This window comes from Adiantum capillus-veneris, chromosome 18 (genome assembly GCF_014529385.1).
Source record: "Adiantum capillus-veneris isolate H3 chromosome 18, ASM1452938v2, whole genome shotgun sequence".
Lineage (NCBI taxonomy): Eukaryota > Viridiplantae > Streptophyta > Polypodiopsida > Polypodiales > Pteridaceae > Adiantum > Adiantum capillus-veneris.
Window position 1 is genome coordinate 80,959,428 of NC_140948.1, and position 23,061 is coordinate 80,982,488.

The following is a 23,061-nucleotide window of genomic DNA, read 5'->3' on the forward strand; positions in this document are numbered from 1 at the left end:
GCGTGACAAAGGGGTGGATGTGGGTGCAGATGTAGAGGCTGTGGTAGCATCCATGTCTAACCTAGGGTGTGGATAGAGAGTGGAGGAGCTCAAGAGTTGCAAAAGTGAAAATAGTGAATGAGTTAGGTGGCCCCCCTTTTATAATGGACCCTTTTTTTAAGACATTAAAAAAAAGGCACTTTCACCAAAAAATGATTTCTCATCCCAATGCAAAAAATTATATTCAAAGGCATGATTTGCAGAAGCAAATCATGTTGATTACAGCGGGGATCAATATGAAAATTGCAAGAGTTACAAAGTTATAAGATCGATAGCATAGTTCCATCTATCCCCCAGTCCTCCTCGACCTTCAATTTGTCTTCCATTCTCTTCCCAATCTGCGGACATTCATTACAATAAGCATCTAATGATCGACAAACCATGATGTATTGAAAATGTGGTGGAAGGATTCTCACCTTGTGACCTTGTAAACGAAATTGTGCTTGTTGAAGGGCCTCAAAACCCATAATAACCAAATGTTCTCGAACATTACTGAGAGTCCAATGCTTGTTCACTTGGACTGCCTCCAAAGCATCGTTGGGCATCTTCACTGCAATGTCAAAGCTTGGAATAGCGTCGTCTACACTCTGTAAGGGAGTCCACACTCCAAGCTTGCACATCCAACGATCATAGTGAAACCGTATGTACAAGGAGGTGCGGGATTTCAAATAGTGCATTCCAATACCTGAAGCTCCAACCTTACAACGGTACCGGTTCCCGTTGTGCATGCTCTCCACAAAACCCCAGTCCTCTTCTAAAAGCCTTCCTAATTCCTCGTAATGCGCATCTTTACATACAAGCATTGTGGTAGTCTCCACAAATCCAATCTCTTTAAAAATGTGCACAAAACAATGAATAGGCAAACACCAACTCAAGCCCACAGACCTAGAAGCTTTAGAGTATTTCAAAGAGTTTTGGACATCCATTATCATCTTTTTCTTGAAAGATTCTACCAACCACAAATCTGGGACCGGCCACTCCATACTTAATAAGGAAGTTACTTTGATGGGTTCAAGCGTTCCAAATGCTTGTGTAGAAGTAGGGACAATATAGGAGTGAGAATAGAAGAAAATCCTTCTTTGAACCAGTTTGGTTGGGCAAAGATGTGGGAACATTATTGCTCCAATATCCGCATGTATAGCATTTAATGTGCCGGAGAGACCATGTAGTGGCTGCTCCTCCACCAACGTGGATGGAAATATGACTATAAATGCATGACAAATGTTAAGTATGAATCCATAATAACATTACACTGTGATTTCACACCTAGCTTTGTATTCTCAAAACATGTACTTACAATGTGTTGGAAATCGAGGTGGTTGTTGCAAGTGCATGGTTGACATTGAGAAAACATGTTGCACAATGGCTACAGTCCCCTTGTCTTTGCGGTTCTTAAAGCCAAGGAGCTTTCCTTTCCAATGAAGATCCAAGTTTGCACGATTCCGCACACGATGAGGGCCAACAGCAGATGGTTGCATGTATACCCAAGCACCTTTGGTGAACTCTTGTGGCACCCACTCATCATCTACACCTCTAGTGTTGTGGCATGCAAGTGCTGTGACCTCATCCTTTGGCCGCCTTTGCGAAGTAGAGTTGGCCATGGTTGAGCAAAGCAAACTAGGAGGAGGAGAAGAACCTTGCTTGTTGCTACAATGTAGGTGGGATAAAGTGATATGAGAAAGTGGTTAGCCCTTGTGGCAATGGGAGGAGAAGGTGGACAACCCTTGCTTGGTGTGTCACTAGGAGGAGAAGGTGGATAACCCTTGCTTGGTGTGGCAATGGAAGGTGGTAGGGGAGGAGAGAGGAGCTTCCTTGCTGCAGCAATGGAGATGGTGTAGAGAGAGAGAGTGTTGGAGTAGAGGATGAGTGTGATGGTTGCAACCAAGGAGGGGTTGGAAAAGGGGTTCTAGAGAGAGAAAATCACTTTTTGCCTAATAACTACTTTTGGGGGAGCTCTGGATAGCAAAAAAAGATTTTTTAATTTTATTAAAAAATTTTTTAATTTTAGGGTTTTTGGATGCACGTTTTGACTTTTTGAGATCAAAAAATGCTTTTTTGACCATAAAATAGTTTTAGGGGGGTTTTCAGAAGATGAAATTTGAGTTTTGAAATTTTTGAAAAATTTCAAATTTTTGGGATTTTTTCAAAACCGGATCAAAAAGGAGGGAAGTTGGAGGTTCCATATGGCCCACCCCCCCCCACCTTCTCACTAGGTAAGAGCCCATTTAAGAAGTGTAAGACTACTTTGTCCCCCTACATTTTTTAGGGCATAGAGTGTGTCCACCACCCTCTTCTCATTGGCTGGCCTCTAATTAACCTTAATCCCAAAGGGCCCCTAGAGGGTTCATATTTTTCCTAATGCACTTAATCTATATGGTACAGAGTGCGGTGTACACATCTCTTCAAGAGAAAAAGCTACTTCTCAAGCAAGCTAAACTTCCCTCTTTCACAGTTGAAGAATACTACTCCAAATTTGTAACTCTTAGGCGCTATGCTCTGCCAATGACCGCAGATCAACAAGTAGCCCGTTTCTGCCAAGGGCTAAATGCTCCTTTAAATACACGTCTAGAAGCCATGAGGCCTGTAAATTTGCAAGATGCTCTTTTAAGAGCTAAACCCTTAGCTAAAGAGATGTCAAAATCTCAAAGGGTACGAAATGGAAATTAAAGGAATGCTGGAAGGAGAGGACGGCCTATGATGTGGAACCAAAGGCAAGTTCACCCAGTTCACCAAACTTATCCAATAGTTGCAGCTTCAGCAAATGGAGCTCAAAATGCAGATCTTAGATGCTATGAATGCAACGAGCTAGGACATTTCAGGAATGTATGTCCTAGGTGAGTATCCGCAACAAATACACCTAATCGAGCTAGAGGACGAGGCCAAATAATAAATCGTGGAGGAAGAAATGGAGGACGAGGTCAAGGGAGCGGAATGACTGCCAGAGTCAATGCTATCATAGGAGAACCAACATTGGGAGAAGAACAAGAGAAAAGAGCAACTCTACATGTTGCAATTGATAACCCAAGAGCAAGACAACAATATGCTGTCATTCAAACACCTGCAAATCACCAAGGTGAAAAATTTGAGCTTCTTATTGATTGTGGTAGTACTCATTTTTTCTTGTCACCTAAATGTTTAAGGAGGTTAGGACTTAATCAACACCCAGCAAGAAAGATGAGAGCTGAATTAGACAATGGAAAGGAGGTGTTATCTCAGTACACTGTGGGAAAAATAGATTTCAAGTTGGGAGAATACTCTACTTATGCTACTTTTCGAACCTTACCCATAGGAGTCTATGACGAAATTCTTGGAATGGATTGGTTAGCCAGTCATAATGCCAATATCCATTGTGCCCAAGGAAGTGTTACTTTTGTGGACAACCAAGGTCAAGAAGTCACTATCCAAGGTCAGAATGGACGACCAAAAGCTTACTTGGTCAAAGCTAATCGTCTTTTGAAAGGGTTACGCAAGGGTCAACAAATTTTTGTAGTCAAGCTAAACAAAGTAGAAAAATCTTCTTCCAACCCTGAACCAATGTGGCTAGAAGAATTTTTGGATGTTTTCCCCATTGAACTTTCTGAACTACCACCACCTAGAGAGGTAGACCATGAAATCCAAATTTTTCCAAGTAGTGAACCAATCTCAAGAGCGCCGTACAAGATGTCACTTCTAGAAGCTATAGAACTCAAGGAGCAGCTCAAGCAGTTGATTGAGCAAGGGTTTATTCGACCTAGTACATCTCCATGGGGTGCACCTGTTCTCTTCCAAAAGAAAAAGGATGGCTCTCTTCGACTTTGCATAGATTATAGGGGCTTAAATCAGGTTACCATCAAGAATAAATATCCAATTCCTCGTATTGATGAGATGCTGGACAGATTACATGGAGCCAAAATATTCACAAAGATCGATCTTCGATCTGGCTATCATCAAATTCGAATCCAGGAGGCTGATATCTCCAAAACAGCTTTCAACACTCGTTATGGTCATTACGAATTTACAGTGATGGCTTGCGGACTTACGAATGCTCTTGCAACTTTCAATCGTCTGATGCACGATATCTTTAGAGAATTCTAGGATGATTTTGTCCTAGTATTCTTTGAAGATATCTTAATTTATTCCAAATCAGAAGAAGAGCATGAAAGACATGTTAGGAAAGTGTTAGAGCTTTTACGCCGAAATAAGATGTATGCAAAGAAAAGCAAATGTACCTTCTTTACCCCTAAGGTCTGTTACTTAGGGTTTATCATTTCACCTGAAGGAGTCTCTGTTGACCTTGACAAAGTCAAAGATATTGTGGAATGGCCTCAACCCACTTCACAAGCCGAAGTCAGAGGGTTCTTAGGTATCACAGGGTGGTACAGGATCTTTGTAAAGGACTATGCTCTTAAAGCTGCACCACTAACCGATTTGCTAAAGAAAGGAGCTACGATACTTTGGGAAGAAAAACATGAATCTTGCTTCAAACAGCTTAAGGAGTATCTTGCTTCAGAACCTCTCTTAAAACTTCCAAACTTCACCCAAGAATTCGAGGTGATCACAAATGCTAGTAACCTTGCATTAGGAGGAGTCCTTACTCAAGAAGGAAGGCCTATAGCTTATACTTCTCGAAAGCTTAGGATTCATGAAGTGAATTATGTTACACATGATTTAGAATTGCTAGCAGTTATTCATGCTCTCAAGCTATGGAGACATTATCTATTGGGACGCAAATTCCAATTGGTAACAGATCACAAGAGTCTTAAGTGGATTTTTACCCAACCTAACCTTAACATGAGACAGAGGAGATGGATAGAGCTCATGCACGAATATGATTTTGATATTAAATTTAGACCAGTTAAGGATAATGGTGTGGCAGATGCCCTAAGCCGTAAAGCTTTTCTGGGGGCAATTTCCATGGCTAACAACCCTATTTTAGAAAAGGTCTCAGATGCTGTTGTAAGAGATGCAGATTACCAGATGCTTGCTAGTATCCTACGTGAAGAGAGGGTATCATCAAATCATCCTAAACCTCTATATTACTCCTTAGAAGATGGGAAAATTTACTATAGGAATCGACTATGCGTAGCTAAGTATTCTACCCTAAGGAATGCTATCCTATATGAAGCATATGATGGCCCAAATTCAGGACATCCAGGTTATGCCAAAACCATCAATGCAATTCGCAAAAGTTACTATTGGCAAGGTATGAAGGGTGATGTCCTTCGCTATGTCAAGCAGTGTTTGTCTTGTCAAAGGATTAAGGCAGAAAGACTAAAGATGCCAGGTAAATTACATCCTTTAGATATTCCCAAAAGGAAATGGGAATGTATTAGCATGGACTTTATCACCAGGTTTCCTTCTTTTCAAGCTGGCTATGATTCAATCATGGTCATAGTCGACTTGATTACTAAAGTGGCTCACTTAATCCCAGTCAAGACAACCTTTACATCTTCAGATATTACTCGCCTGTTTGTGAAGGAGGTTTTCAGAATTCATGGTTTACCCAAGAGGATTGTCAGCGATTGTGATGCCAAGTTTACTTCAAAGTTTTGGGTATCATTGTTTCAAGCTATTGGAACCCAGTTATGTTTTAGTACTGCTTATCATCCTCAAACTGATGGCCAAACAGAAAGAGTTAATCAAGTAATTGAAGACATCCTCAGAGCCTACTGCAATAGAGAACCTCGCAAGTGGATGCATACAACTCCTCTACTCATAGAGAACCTTGGTAGAGTATGCATACAACTCCTCTACTCATAGAAGTATTGGAATGACACCTTTTAATGCTCTTTATGGTCAAGAATGTTTATCACCTCTTAACTTTTTTGACCATACTATAAGGGTAGAAGCCTCAAAGAAAATGCTTGAAGAAATGGAAGCTCAAACCAAAGCTATTCAAAGGGATATTCAAGCGGCTCAAGATCGACAAAAGAAGTACGCCAACTTAGAAAGATCTGATCGGATTTTCAAAGAAGGTGACAAAGTTTTTTTACGAGTAAAGCCCAAAAAGAGCAATCTGTCTCTCGGAAGGTATAAGAAGCTTAGCTACCGATATTGTGGACCTTACGAAATAATCAAGGTTGTAAGTGATCAAGCTTATAGACTAAAACTCCCTTCTCATCTCAAAGTGCATGATGTATTTCATGTAAGTCTGTTAAAACCTTATGTATATAACCCTGACCATTTCCTTGATGATGAGCAAATCATTTTACCTGCTCAAGATGTTCTACAACTCCAACCCTAGAAACTCGGGGGAGAAAGCTTAGGAATAGATCCATCAAAGAACATCTTATCTTATGGAAGGATTTCCCTATAGAAGATGCTACTTGGGAAGATGAAACATCCCTTCTTAAAGATTACCCTTCACTGTTCTTGAGATGAGGGCATCTCAAATTCTAGGTTGGGGAGATTGTAAGGTCTCTACTTTCGAATTTCACACAAGTTCTATTACGCATTTGAATTTTTTTAAACCATCAATCATTATTTAAAATATTCGAGTTCAAATTATGAATCGTAAATCGAGAAAACCTAGAATATAAAATTTACGCTACAAAATTCTGACATGTTTAGCTTTATGAATCACTAACTAACTTATTGCAAGACTTATTTACTGATTGTAGAATTTTCCTTTACTATTGTAAAGTTAATATAAGACTGTAAAGTTTAACTTTAAAATGTAAAGTAAATTATCATTAAGGAAATAAATAAAATAATTATAAAGACAAAAGAATAAACAGGGATGACAAATGAAGGCACATGGACTCACCTGGACTCACATAGGAAGGGACAAAGTGGGACACACTGTCACATGAAAAGGAGAGGCTAGTCTTGACTAATCTTAATGAGGGGGGGCTGTGTGGCCTTATCTTTTGATGATAATGACAAAGTGGTCAAGCTGATGGGTACCACAAGGGTACCAAAAACGTGGGTGTGATTTTTGAGGAAAAAAAATATATATTTTTAAAATATATATATATATATTTTTTAAAATATATATATATATATTTTTTAAAAAAACATATTTTTTTTTTGAAAAAAAAAATTGGACGTTTTTTTTCGGCTATAAATAGAGCATCCATGCTCACACTTTAGACATAGAGATTGCCTCTATAGCACTCACGAAGTTCTGGCACTTCTCTTAGAGAGAAGGCGTCCACAAACCACTAAGAGAACAAAAACTCTAGTAAACTAATAAGGTGCGTATTAATTAAGAATTCAATTAACTTTAAGAATGATATATGTGTGCTATCTCTTACTCTAATCTCTCTAATAGATTAGTAAGATTCAATTAGCTATGTGTGTGTGTGTGCTATCTCTTACTCTAATCTATGTAATAGATTAGTAAGATTCAATTAGTTTTAAGAAGGATATGTGTGTGTGTGTGCTATCTTTTACTCTAATCTTTCTAATGGATTCGTAAGATTCAATTAACTTTTGAAAAGATGTGTGTGTATGTTTTCTCTTACTTTAATTTCTCTAAGTATACCTACTCTCTCTAGTTAGTACATCTTCACTATTAACTTATGCATAGTTATTTGAAAGTTAATACATAAGAGAACTCATCTTATTCTTATTATACATGATGAAATTCTCATTCAACAATTTTATTGTCAATTAGATTAAGTAGAATTTTGAATAATACTAAAAATTGATTTAGTTGAAGTATAGAAATGGAAGTTAGAATTGGATCAGAAATGTCATGCATAAAAGTAATGCAGTCCTAAACTTTCACTCGTAGTTTACACACTTAATTTTTTATTAAAATTAAGATTAACAAATATTTGATGTATAGAAATTAGATGTAGAACAACAACACTAAGTGTGAATCCGAGTTGGCGAGGGTTCAAATTACAGACTCTCTTTGGAAACAAGGAGACTACTAAGGAAATTGATCAATTTAAAGTTCTAAGTGTATAACATAAGTGCAGTACAAAAAAATGGCTCCAAAGCGTGCTCGAACACAAGGCGCTAATGATCATGAAGCCGGTACAAGTAACGGGGGAACTCCTATAGAACATGCTATGTCTCCACCAATCGGACCAATCGGAGCTATGGTACAGGTTAGTATTGCAGTTTCAAGTTATGCATCATTGCATATGCGAGACCATAGAAATATAATATTTACCTTATGAAAAGAAAACACGGACCGAAACCATGGGGCTTAACCCCAAGAAACTCGGCATATGTTTGACAAGTAGGAAAGATTGTCTAGTTAAACTGGTTGCTATAGGAAAGAATGTTTGTCCAAAACCTTCGGTATGGTTTCTCTCAAGTCTCTCTACTTATTAGCGCTGGCATTATGTGGCAGTTTCCGAGGCGTGAGATGACGCCCAGGATGGCACCACCCATGCTGTGGTGGGAGTACACTCAGATTAGCCTAGCTGGAAACTGCAGTTTTGTTTTGTCGTGGCGTGAGGATGATGCCCAGATTGGCACCGTTGTTCCTGTGGTGGGAGTACGTCCAGATTAGCACAACGAGTACTTGTCGAGTAGTATGGGACGCTCATGAGGACAAGGGTTTTTATAAATAATGTATATACCGATCAGACATAATAGCGCCAATAGAGATTCTTGAGTGAACCTAATCCAAGGGTTGTTGGTTTAAAATTGGACGACTTCTTGTTTAACTATTGTTTGTAATACTGTTTGAAGGGCTGTTTTAACGAACCAGTACCATAAATAAAGTAAAGGAACATGTATGTTTAAACAGCCTGGTAGTAATTAGATAAAAAAAGAAGGGCGAGTGTGGTGTGGAAAGTGGGAGAATGTTACCCCGACAATATCATTCTATGGACGGGTGGACCCGATGAGTCGGGTAACTTTCCAACGCTAGAAATTATTTTTTTAAGTCATAAATCTTAAAAGAGACAAACCTTGGCGGTTGTGCTTCTGAAACATGGGGAAAAAAGCGCACAGGTTGGTCACTCTAAGGTTTATACTTTTAGGTATAATTGATTATAGATAGTTTTTAGATAGGGTTATGGTGGTCACGCTCCGCGATAGCCAGATAGGACCAATCCTTCACTAACGGTTCATGCCCGTGGCTACATAGTAGCTAAGGCAATGTCCGTTGGGTTTTCCTTCTCAGGATTGGAGACCTATCAAAGGTACTCCGCTCCTCTCGACAAGGGGCAGGGACCTCACACCATATCTTGCCAACCAAAACCCCGATTGACAAACTGGAAAGACCGACATGCTCCTCGAAGTGAGCAGTTTGGACTCATGCATTCCTATCATCTTTGACCTTTTATCAGCAGGTGCCCAATCCGGTATGGATCGGCTATTGACTCAACTTAAAACTTTCATAACTTCTTATTTGTAGCTCCGATTGATGAGCCATAAAGACAGGCATGTAGAGCCCTTCAAGTACTTCAACTTTGACCAATAAAATTCCTGCTATGACCACTTCAAGCATACTCACTATTTAGCATTACCAAGACATCTTTTGGTCCTTAGAGCTGCATTTGGCATACTTTTATCTTAAATTTGGCTTGTTAGCAAGCCCTTATTACTGCTGAATAATCCTGTAAGATTCAAATAAACCTAATTGGCATTCCTTTGCTCATTTTCTTGCCATGGAAGCGGAGCGGCATGACATCCACCCCCTCTGAACTTGCACAGCCTCCGGTCTGTGCCAACCGGTCTTCAAGCTTCATCTTCCATAAATACCTTAAGTTACTTGTCATCAAGCTCACGTAGTTGGTAAAGACATGTAAAACAAAAGAAGGTTTAAATCATAGCCTCAATAGTCTAGCTCAATTATATGGTAGCTTCCCCACCACAAATCTTTGAACGGTAGTGGTCATATCTCCAAAGCATTCAATTATGAAAAAGTTGTTTAGTGAACCCCTCCAGACTCAAGTGCTTCAGTTAATTATATGCATGGCTTGACCATCATCTCGCTTTAGGGAACCCTGTCAAGCTCAAGTACGCCTTACTATGTCTGCACACGGAATGGTCATCAAGTCCTTTACTTCAACTTCTGGTAGCAGAATCATCTCATAAGATGTGAGGATACTATAAAAATTGTCCAAAGATGTCAACTAGAAGCTAGCCATGTAATCTTATTGATCATATAACCAAAAACACTTATTTCTTAGCATACATCCAAAAACAAATCTACTACCAAGTAACATGCTACTACAGGAAAATAAATGATATCCTTAAATCTGCAAGTTGCTCTTCAATAGCTCCCAGGATCAAATGGGATAATAAGAAATCGCCCCAATAGTGGTGCAGCATAATATCCACATGAGCATACATATCCTGTGTCGATCAACTTCAAGAATTTCTGCTCCAAATATGCTATTCCTGGATCTAGCAGAAAGAAACCACGATGTAGACCCAAAAATACCCATTCATAATGAACCTGCTTTTGAAGATCTTTTGAATCTCCTGAATCAAATACCATTAAGATCACATAGCATTGATGGGCTTTGCAATATACTAGAGCTTCACCTGAAGCAAAATGTAGCAGCCACATCTCATAAACTTTTGGTAACTTAAGGTCGTTACCAGCAAGCATTAAATAATTCTGACTCCCTTTTATTGGTAGCCAGGACATCACTAACATAAGAATTACTAGGAATAATATTCAAATCCAGCCACATTTTGCACAATGTCCAAAGAAATGAAAAACCCTGTGTACTTCATGCCTTTATGCAGTATCAAGGATGATTTATCATCATCACCCCCTCTAGCTTCATAGCCATGATGAAAAACCTTAGGACTTTCTGGACCTGTATCATCAGAGATTTTTACCTAGGTTTTGAGTTTGATAATGGAGAATAGCTTTATCCTAAAGATCTTCATCCATAGCATCCTTGGGAAAATCACCCTTGGAAGTCTCAACATTCATCAAAGCTATAGGAGTTGGCTCCTCTTGCAGCCCGTATATAAGCATAGATGTAAAATCCATGTCAATATCTTGTTCACAATTAGCATGATCTAGGAAATCTTCAATATCGTCCTCTGCTTCCTCATCTGCATCCATGCTACTTAGCAAGACATTATAACTTTGAAAAGGTTCATCAGGAACCCCCTCTGAAGGGGTACATGCATCACAAAGCTCTCCTATACTGCTATAACCTTCTCCTTCAGCAAGCAAAGAAATTATGTGGCTTCACAGATTCTTAGAAGAGCTTGGATTCAAACAAGACAATTATGTCTTGTACAGTGATAGCCAAAGTGCTATCCATCTTGCAAATAATTTATCTTTTCATTCAAGGACAAAGCACATTGGGGTGAGATATCACTTCATACGCACTCTTTTGGAAGAGGGATAGCTAAAAGAAGGAAAGGTGCATACAAGCGAAAATCCTGCAAACATGTTTACAAAGGTGGTCAACAAGGAGAAGTTGAGCTTTTTCTCATCTTCAATTGGCATTCAAGGATAAGAAACCAAAATGAAAAGCAGTCACAGGTTTGGTGTGGAGATCAGTCTCCAAGTGGGAGATTGTTAAGTATGGAGCCTGATTTACCCCTTGTGATTTTTTGTATTAAGAACACACATTTGGAAGGCCCCCGCTATGAGGAGAATCCATCGTAAGTGAAGAAAAATCACTCGTTGGAAACCAAAATTTTCACAACCAGTCTCGAATTGGAAAATTCTTTTTACCAAAATATAATGGCCAGACGACGATCGAAAAGTGGTCAAAAAACAGTCGGTCGTTTGGCTGGTTGGTGGGTGGTCGGCAGTCAAAAGTCAATGGCCGGTGTCCAATTTCAAAGGAAAACTTGTCTGCTCAAGAGCAGCCACACATGGCTAGATTGGAGAGTTATATTTGGACTTGTCTACACAAGGGCGTCTACACACGGCTCATGAGGATAACCCTTTTGGACTATAAAAGGAGGTCTCTTCTACACACAAAAATGGATTGTAAAGCATTGTGGTGCATTGTGAAGTTGATGTGAGGTGGTGAGAGTGAAGCAAGGCGGGAGCTCTAAAAGGGTACAATCCCTTTGTAACATACTTCTTGTTTAAAGTACTAAAGCCATTGAGTGGCTACTTTTGCATGGACGTAGCCCACATTGGGTGAACCACGTATATCGTGTGTGCTCTCTCTCTCTCTCTCTCTCTCTCTCTCTCTCTCTCTCTCTCTCTCTATATATATATATATATATATATATATATATATATATATATATATATATATATTCTACTCTATAATCTCTCATGTGTGAAAATTATCTCTCTCCATTAAGTAATCTACTCAATTATCTACTTAGTTGTGTCATATTCCCTAACAAAAAACATTAGTGTTCTTTATGACGCTATCACCACTTTTGTTTTTCAGGACAAAAATTCTTCTTCAAGGGGGGAGTAATGTAATGCCAAGGGCAAACCCAAGGGGGTCACGGACACAGGCCAAGGGTCAGCTGCTAGGTGTGGATAAAGGATTCTAAGTATGGATGGCCAAGAGCCTATGTTATGGGTGGTAGGATTAGATCCTCAAGGAGATTTCCTTGGGTCTCATAACGTGTATACAGACCTTTATAATCCTCATGACTTTCCCAACCTTGTAAGTCCTCATGTTTATCAAAAACCTTTAAATCTTTATGTATTTCTTAACCTTCTTGTGAGTCTTCAACTTCAGTTGTTGTTAAGGGATTTGCAATTCCGAGGTTTGCAAAGATACCTTTGATAACCTCATGATCATATTTATCTTGTAATAGCATGTCATCCTCAATCAAGCATTCATCAATAATAGTCTCAAGCTTAGCCTAGATTTTCTTGCAAACCCCTCCATAAGTACGCACAATAACACAATCCTTGTCATATTCATACATGCTTGGATCCCATCGTTCTCGGATGAAAGCAGATTTAAACCTGCTCCAGCTATGCATATTTTGATGTTGAAGATCTTGGACTCACTCAAAAAATTCTCAAATCACAAACCTATCAAATTATAGAATTTTTTGTTCTTTTGACACCCCAGGCAGCTCCATCTCCTCTTCATAGCACTCCAAGTAACCTACTCAATCATATCCATCAAGAATGCTCCGCTTATAAAAAACTAATCATTTGACATTTTGAAGAGCTAATTGATACAGTGTTAGCAGCAAGCTAACTCGGATACCATTTTTCGGAGCTCTCATTGTAAAGACACTTATTATTTTTTATAAATCAGGAATATTGTAACTCCTATTTTTTGGGTGAACTTTGTAATAGATAAGCCGGGGCTACAAGCTTTCAGATTGTATCAACCTGTCATTACCTATCTTTAGTTAGAGCTCCCAAATTATTAGTTTTAACCACCAAAAACTTTGGCCAAGATATAAAAGACAATTTTTATAAGTTATTATTAAGTTTTGGATAATGAAATACACAACGTGAGCTAACAGCACTCACTTCTCTCCTTCTCGCGCTTCCTACTTCCTCCTTGGTTGTCACATTGCAGTTGTATTTGTTGCATTGCAACCACCGTAGGTAAGAGCTCTGTGGATTAACGTAAACACTTCATGGTATTCCGTAGCTTTTGGCGTCGCTAACGCGTGGCCTAATTTCATCATAAGTAGGAATTTACACTTCAAAATAAAAAACTAAGCATAGATGGGGTATTGGGGCATCATTGCTAAGAATTTAGGTGCATTCTGGGTCGAAAACGACTAGGTCAAAATTCCACTGTTGTTAATAATTGCGATTCTTTCACTTAACCTAAAGTGGAATTTGAGACCATAAGTATGTGTGCGTAGGTCTTATAAACATGTCCTAGAAATTTCGTTCTTGAAGAGGACATTCTAAATATCAAAACTTTGCCAACTTTGGAGTTTGTTTGCAAAATTTTATCCATGTGCCCGTTTTGGTAGAGAGAGGTAAAGTGAAACTCCTTAAAGGGCCCCTTTGTGAGTCCAAATTTCACCTAACGCAACTGTTTAGTGTCCGCAGACTCTGATTTCAAGAATCTCGCTTAGGTATCACTTTTGTGATTCAAATTTCATCAAAATTGATTTGTGTGGTCTACTTGATATGCTTGACCTTGTGGTATGATCAAATATGCAAGATTGTCAATTTTTGAAACAGATGTAAATAATCACAATTATTTACTCTAGCTAATTTTTTGCAACTTTTTGTCCCAATATTGACACAGATCTGTTAAGCACCTCAACGTCCTAAGGTCTCTAGCCAAGTTTCATCAAGTTTGGACAAATTTTGGTCAAATGGTCATCAGTTTTTTGTCCGAAGACTAACTTTGCAAATTTGGTCACAATTTTCAATTCAAGGATTCAAATCTTACCAAATTTGGTTTGTGGGCTTATTACAACCTGGTAAAACTAGTGGTATGCTAACTTGGTCAGAAAAGCTGAAAAAAATGTGACAGATGTAAATAATCATGATTATTTACTTTTAGTAAATTTTTGCATCTTTTTGGTCAACTGAGCATATACACATGTCTATCACATCAATATAAGCCTATGAATCAAATTTCACCAAGTTTGGACTATTTTTTTCCAATTCACACTCAAGTTCTCAAAAGTCAATACAAACTTTAGTTTTTACCCAATTTTTTACCAGTTTGGTGATCCAAATTCAATGTGCCTGTACAAAAGTTGATTGTACACATGCAATGAGTCACTGGTATCAATCTTGTCACTTTTGAGTTGAAAGTAAATAATCGTGATTATTTACTTCAGGCTTAAAACGAACATTTTTTGCACTTTTTCAATGGACAGTCTTCTCATGAGTTATTTTAAGCCTAGGAATCAAGTCAAAACTTAATTTGGCCTAAAATGTCAAGAAAAAGTAAATAATCTGAGTTTTTGCAAACCCTTGAAATTTTTATCTCAATGTGTCCTTGAGCTTACGCACTGGTTCATACAACTTTTAAGCATACTCTCCAGTCGGATTGAGTGGTTTGGAGTATTTTTTGTGCTATTTTTAGCTGTAGACTTGAAATTTTGCAACTCCAAATAACACTCACAATGATTCTTTCGGAGAGAGCAATGTTCTGAAATCCACCTCGGATCCTACTTACCCTACACCTACGTTTTCATACAATGGGGTTGTGGAAAGTGTCCACAAACACTGGTTTTCATTTTTTTATGGTTTTCTGAGCTTTGATCTTAAGACATGTCTCGTCTATCAATCATCCTCAAAATCCTAATCTAGTTCTACAATCCTAAAGCACCCGGCAAGTACAACTTACCTCCAAGCTACCTCTACACAACAAAAGAAGAAAATCTTAAGCTATGCGGTTTCTAAAAGAAAGTTTTTACTCTAGGCGATCCTAGAGGAAGTTAAAGGATAACTTCAAAGATGCTCGTGTTTTTCCCTAGTTTAGGTATCTTCGATCCCCGGTAAGCAGCGGTGCCAAATGTGGAATGGGTGTCTAACCTCACTCGTATCTTATTACATATTTAGCAAGAACCACGATTAAATTGTTAATCCATGGAATGAAACTGAATGAACCAGTGCATAGAGGCTACAAGTGGTTGTCAATCTCTCAAAAAATAACAAACAACTCGCATCTAGCTCAAGCTACACTCAAGTGACTGAAATCACCAAAAGCCAATCGCTCATCGGCAAACAAATCACATTCGTTACAGGATCAAATGACATCCAAACGTAACGACACACCATGAGATTCCTCATATTTTACAAGATTCTTTTTTTGATTCACCTATGATGTGACAACTCTGTCGTAATCTAAGTGAATCTCATGGCGTGCTATATATCCATAGATAGAGCTTGAAGAGGACATTCTAATTGTCAAACCTCCACCAACTTAGGAGTTTTTTTGCAAAGAATTATCCATGCGTCCGTTTTGGTAGAGAGAGGTAAAGTCAAACTGCTTAAAGGGCCCCTTTGTGACTCCAAATTTCACCTAATGATAAACTTGAAGAGATTTTTACCAAACTTGTTGAAACTTGTCCAACGACCTTAACAGGTTGTCTACTTGGAAAACCAAGCCAAAAAGTGAAAAAAACTGACAAAAGGAAATAATCGTGATTATTTACTACTACTACTACAGAGAGATACTATTTCTGACTTTTGAACTTGTACAGTGTTAGACCAGCATAATATAAAGCCATCGGGAAATTTTGGGTTCAATTGGATCCAAATTGATACATGTTCACTTAGTTTCCAGGTTGCAGATTAATCCTTTGATTTTGCTAAAGTTGAGTCTAAAAATCTCATTTGCTGATCAAATAAGCTCGATTTGAAGTGATACACATAGACCAATCACAATATTAGCAAAAACTACAAAGTCTTTGTGAAAGAATAGCTAACTTGATCAAAATTGATACAGGAATTAGGTTGCAGAAGACGAGGAATTGGCAGCTTGACAAAAGTTGCAATCAAGTCAAGTTTTTTGAAAGAAATTGATAACAAGTCAATCTGACGGTAAGTACTCTATCTAGGGCTTCACAAGTCTTTATGAACCTTAGATCTGGTTGTGTACTAGGAAATCCAGGCATATTTGGAGAAACCTCCATTAGAGTATCCACCGAAGAAAGCATGAATCAAGGCAATTCCTTGCACACTATCCCTAAAGTAGTCTCAGACACTTTTTCTAATTCAACATCTAAAATGTCTTCTTGTTCGACTCGCTCAAAAAATGGAACGACAATGCGCTATAATCATATACTCTCTTTTTATAAGATTAATCGCCATGGAGCTCAGGTTTACCTAGATCCTAAGGAAGAGTATGCTATTCGCATTGATGACCATGGTATTGAGTTCGGAGAAGAGATCAGGGCAAACAAACAACAAAAAATGTACATGGGTAGAAATGGAACTCAGTATTACCAAGTCGAAAACCATGATGTGATATAAAAATGGGGATTAGAAGTACATACCATAATTCCAAATATGGCCGCAAAAGAAGGTCCACCAACTTTAGAATTCGAGGGATACGATCAAGTTGATTTGAAGCCTTTGAAACAGCTTAGTACAGATAATCCTAGGATTGGAGTCCGTTGTTGGGAGAAAGAAATGTTAAAGATATTCTGTGGACTTCATTTGACAAATCAAGACAACTAATGCCAATGAAGATCATCTATATCTTCAAGATCAAGGATAAGGGATCAGTAGATCTACCAACCTACTTGATTAGGGATTGTTATAACAACAACTTTGTTATGATGACTCCTGAGGAGGTGGAACAAACCAAATATCAAGGGTATTCCATAAGAGATTTCATATTGGGCCAAGGACCAGGGCCAAGGACCAAAAACTATTCCAAGAGATGAACACCGTGAGAGATCTTTCCGAGAGTAATGTTAAGAAACCAAAAACCACCTTATCACGCAAAAAACCGAGTGACTAAAACTAGTCCAGGGCTACATGAGTCACTATTTCCAACAGACTGGTTTGAAGGACTCGGAACATGACCAACTGCCTAGAGACCGGGAGTTGAACCAAATAAACGCGTCAAACCAGCTGATTTTCAAAAATGGGTCAGAAAATATAGTGGATCGGGGGATCCATACGACCACTTAGCAAACTTTAAGCAAGTGCTAAGTTCAAAACGCATATTCCATTTCCATATTCAATATGAGGGGTTTGGAATGACATTAGAAGGAAAAGCATTGACATGGTTCCAAAACATTCCACCAAGTTCAATCATGGACTTGAACACATTAGCTCAAGGATTTGTAGCTGCTTGTTCCAAAACAGGGATCAAACACAATACGGTAGCTCAAATCTATAGCTTTAAACAGAAACAAGGTGAGTCTGTGAGGGATTGTGCAACTCGAATGAAACAATACATTGCGAGATGCCTAGAGCTAGAGATACCTACAGAAGAATGACTAGTATCATTGTTTCTAGAGGGATTGCTAAACAAAGAACTTCATGCTATACTGTATAGCAAGAAGCATACAACCCTAGAAGAGTGTGTGTCAGATGCTATTGACTTAGGAGACAATTGTGATATTTTCAACGAAGAGGATGTCGCTAAGGATAACCAAAGTGAGAAAACAGCATCCACTAAACCAGCACAAGTGGGAACGGCTACTGTAGCACCCTTTTCAGCCATAGAAGACATGCTCAAAAGTATGAATGACATGATGAATAACATGCAAAAAGCACCTATGAGGGGACCAGGACAAGGGATGCCTTAATAGGGGCAACCAATCAGACCGCAAAAATGGTGTGCAATCGAGGGTAAATGGACCAACCATGAGACCAATGAATGCTACTACCGACCAAAGTATGATGGGAATGTTCAGTACGTGCCCATGAGGCCACAAGGACAACCCATGTACAGATATCAGCCTAATATGGCACAAGCTCAAAGACCACTGATGGCTATGGAAAGACCTCAACTCGTGTTGGGACAATAATCTCCATATTTGGGACATAATGTAGTTCCTGTAAAGTACATGCATTCAGAAGGAGTCATAGATGAACAAACACTAGTGCATGTTTACACCCTATGCTGAGCCTAGTCCATCTACAATAATGGTAGAAGGAGATTGGTATAGTTCACATCGACCACCAATGGAAGAACCTGTGACTTAAACTCCACCAGAGCTTGCACCAATGTATTATGTGGCTAATCAAGGTGTTAGACCTCCTAATGGTAAGACCCATGATTAAGCAAAGAATGGGTAACCATCATAACTGTGGTGCAGATGAACATTGGAAAAGTGAATGCCTAGATCCTGACAAGAACCTCAAGCCAGTTGAAGCTTATTGCATACAATGTTGCAAAAAGGGAGGACACTTCCCAGAAGATTGTCCTAAAAATCCTTTAAACAAGGGTAAACTAGTAGTAAACATAGTCCAAGTGATACCTATAGTAGCTCATCAGAGACTGAACTACTTGTTCCAATCAAGGAAATCACTAGAGCCCAGGATAAGAAAAAGAAACATAACTCCTTTGATGATTTGGAGAATACAAAAATTGCCTCTCAAAAGACCAAAAGAAGCAGAAGCAAAGATGAGAAAACAGAAACAATGAGCTGAAATCGAGGAGAAAGCAAAAAAGCTATTCTAGAAAAAGGTGAAAGAAACTGGAAGCGAAATAGAAGAAACAACTGTGAAATCCGGAGGATCAATTTTGGTTGATAAAATTCTTGAGCCTAGTAATGCAGCCTTGGAAGCCCACCAAGCAGGACTTAAAGTAGGTCAAAACATGGAAAACAAATGGAAAAACTATCCTTCTCCAGACATGGAAGCAGCTAAGCTCGAAGCTTATCAAAATTTGGTAAGAATCACGCAGGAGTTGCTGGAAAAACAAAAAACCAAGCTTGAAAGTATGGCAAAGCCTGAAGAGCTTGTGATAAGAGAAAATCAAGAAAAATCCAAAGTGGTGGTAGAACCCCACCTCAAAACCAAAGATACAGAACATATAGTGCCAGACAACGAAGATGCCTTAAACGGGATTCCATTTGTAGAGGAAGACTGGTCAGGACACTTATGGGAAAAAATTAGAGGGATCAATGATGGGAGCCTAACCCTAAAGTCAGCTCCTATAGAGTAAGTTTGGTTAGACAACCTACCTCCTGATATGACATGGATGTACAATCCTTATATGGGGATTGTGGAACTAAAGCTTCAGGAATGTCTAAACCATTCACCTTGAAAACATTATCTTCTTACTTGGGAGAAAACGAAGATGAATCCATAGTGTGTAAAACCACTCAAGTAAAAAGAGCGGAACAGATCCTAGAAGTAGACAACATTCATTCAATCATGTCTACACCCATGTAGTCCACTCTTACTTTGGGAGAACTGTTAAAAATCAAACCATATGTATAGAATGATCTACATAAACCCTCAAGAAGGTGGAGATAACAAGGCTCATCGCAAAAAATTGGACAGATTGAACACGAAATGGATAACAAAGAGATTCAATCTGTTCCAATGAACAAAGTTGGAGAATACTATGAAGGGGAAGAAGGAAACACCACCCTTCCAGTGAAATATAATGACATAGAAACCATGGAAATACTAGATAGTGGGGTAGGCATAGCCATAGCCACAAAAGTAGCATGGGAATCCTGGGGACAACCAGCCATTAGACAAACTCGAATGAAATTGCAATTGGTTGATGGACACATTGAAAGGCCCTTAGGACTGCTTGAAAAATGATAGTTAATTCCTATGGTATTGAATATCAACACACTTTTTCCATAGTATTGGGAAGAAACTCAATTACGAAATCATATTGGGAAGACCTTTCATGCGGCAGGTACAACTCATCCAAGAATGGGAAAACAATTATTTGTACTTGAAGCAAGTGGGATCTATAACAAGGGTTAATCTAAAAGAACACACTTATAGAGATGTCATGAAAACCCTCATACAAGAGTTTGATTCAGTCTCTTCAGCTGAAACTAAGCTTCCATCTTGGCTAAACAAAGACACTCCTATTTGGATGTGTAGAGCTTCTGAAAACGGGATCTTAAAAAAGATAAGAATGTATCTTAGAAAGGGATTGCACCGATGAAGCCTATATACCTAAACCCTTTCCAGAGAATTTGTTTGAGCCATTTGAGTGGACTCAAATTTTAGCGACAATGGATGTATGTGTGAACACGTCTATGCCTACTCAATTTTGCAATGAGGACGGCTACTCTTTGTATGCTCAAGGCTAAGAGTTTGCCTCATAAGCTATGGATGCAGGCAGTTGCTTGTGCAACACATGTTTTGAACAGGTGTCCTACTCGTGCCTTGAAGACCATTACTCCATTTGAAGCTTGGTATGACAGAAAACCTTCAGTCAGTTATCTTCGTGTTTTTGGTTGTCTTGCTTATGCTCACATCCCTCAGCAGTTACGTGGGAAGCTTGATAATAAGGCAATCAAATGTATATTTGTGGGGTACAGTAGTGGAAGTAAAGGTTATACACTTTACAATCCTGCTACAAACAAGATTTTTGAAAGTCGTGATGTAATTTTTGCAGAAACTACTGCTCAACCTATGGTTGCTTTTGATGTACCGCATATGCAGACACATGATGTATTTGAAGATTTGCTTCCTTCTTTTGTGGAGAATCAAGAATCACAACAGGTTGATAATCTTGATCAATCTTTTGATCAGCATGTGACACCTCATGATGTAGAGGAAATTGTGCGTGAAGAGCAAGAAGTTCTCAGGGAAGAAAGAACCTTGCCTAAATGGGTTCAGAAAACTTTGCAGGATAGCAAGTTGGATGCACCGTTGCCACAAAAAACACGTGCTGGTACTACTTTTGGCAGAGAGCAAGTAGATTTGGCTTGCTTTAGCACTCTTTGTGATGCAGATGAGCCTGATTCATTTGAACAAGCTTTAGAGTGTGTTCAGTGGAAAGATGCTATGCAGCAAGAAATTGATTCTATTCATAAGAATCATACATGGGATCTAGTGGACTTGCCTACAGGTAAAAAGCCTATTGGTACAAAGTGGGTTTTTAAGGTACAAAGGAAACAAGATGGTACTGTTGACAGGTACAAAGCAAGGCTTGTGGCAAAAGGCTATGCGCAACAGAAAGGCATAGATTATGATGAAACCTTTGCTCCTACTTCTCGTGCATCCACAGTTAGATCACTAGTTGCAATTGCTACTCATCATGGTTGGAAAGTGCATCAATTGGATATCAAAACTGCTTTTTTGAATGGTGATTTGCAGGAAGAAGTTTATGTAAGTCAACCAAGTGGTTTTGTTGTAAAAGGTCAAGAGCAAAAGGTATGTAGATTGCGTAAAGCTTTGTATGGTCTCAAACAGGCTCCAAGAGCATGGTATGAGAAGATACATACTTATTTGATTGGCTAGGGATTTCAGAATAGTTCAACAGAAAGTATTTTGTATGTCAAAAAGAGAGATGGAGTTCTCATTATGCTAACACTTTATGTGGATGATATGCTTCTTACAGGCAATACTACAGATGAAATTGAAGCGTTTAAAGATGCTTTGAGAAAAACCTTTGAGATGTCTGATCTTGGTTTGCTACATTATTACTTGGGTATTCGGTTTGTGCAATCAGAGGATGGCATATACATGTTGCAGGCAAAAAATATTTGCATAAAATTTTGGACAAGTTTGGTATGTGAAATTGTAAGCCAATCTCTACACCTGTAGAAACTGGATCAAAGTTGAGCATGCATGATGCTGGAGAACCTTTTGATGTACATACTTATGCAGCAGCCGTTGGTTGCTTGATATATTTGGCTGGAAACACTCGTCCAGACATTCAATTTGGGGTTTCACAAGCAAGCAGATTTATGCACAGCCCAGGTATGCATCATTGGCAGGCTGTGAAGCGCATACTTCGTTACCTTTCAGGTACCCCTAATCTTGCCATGTTCTTTCCAAGGGGGGATATGTATGGAAAGCACAGTTCTATGCAGCTTCTTGGTTACAGCGATTCAGATTGGGCTGGTGATTTTGACACATGACATTCCACAAGTGGCAATTGTTTTTTCTTGGGAAATGCATGTATATCTTGGCTAAGCAAGAAGCAACCCACAGTGGCTACATCAACTTGTGAAGCTGAGTATAGGGCAGCTTTCACGACAACAGTTGATTGTGTATGGATATGCAGGTTATTGGCAGATCTTTGTGAGTGTCAACAAGCACTCACTACCATTTTCACTGACAATCAGAGTGCTATGGAAGTTTCAAGGAATCCAGTATTTCATGCAAGAACAAAGCACATAGAGGTTCACTACCACTATGTCAAGGAAAGGCTACATGCAGGGGAGATCACACTAACTTACTGTCCTACAGAGGATAACATTGCAGATCTATTTACGAAGGCGTTATCACGAGAAAAGTTTGAAGCTTTCCGAAAAGCTTTGGGCTTACTCTCATACACATGATGATCTGCTATCTTGTACGGATTCACACTATCACTACAGGGGGGATTTGTAGACATGTAGTAGTGTTAGTGTGTATACGCGCTTCACCAAGGGCACTTTTCTCCCACTGGGTTTTTCCCCCTGGACATTCAGTGTGAAAGGACACCTTATCTCTTAGGGTTTCATATAAGCTTTGTAGCTTTGAGTTTGTATACACTATTATTCTGATACAGAGAGATAGACTACAGAGATCTCGTACACAAGCTCTGTGTCTTCTCCTTCTCCATCTTCTTCCTACTCTGAGTCGTTGTCTTC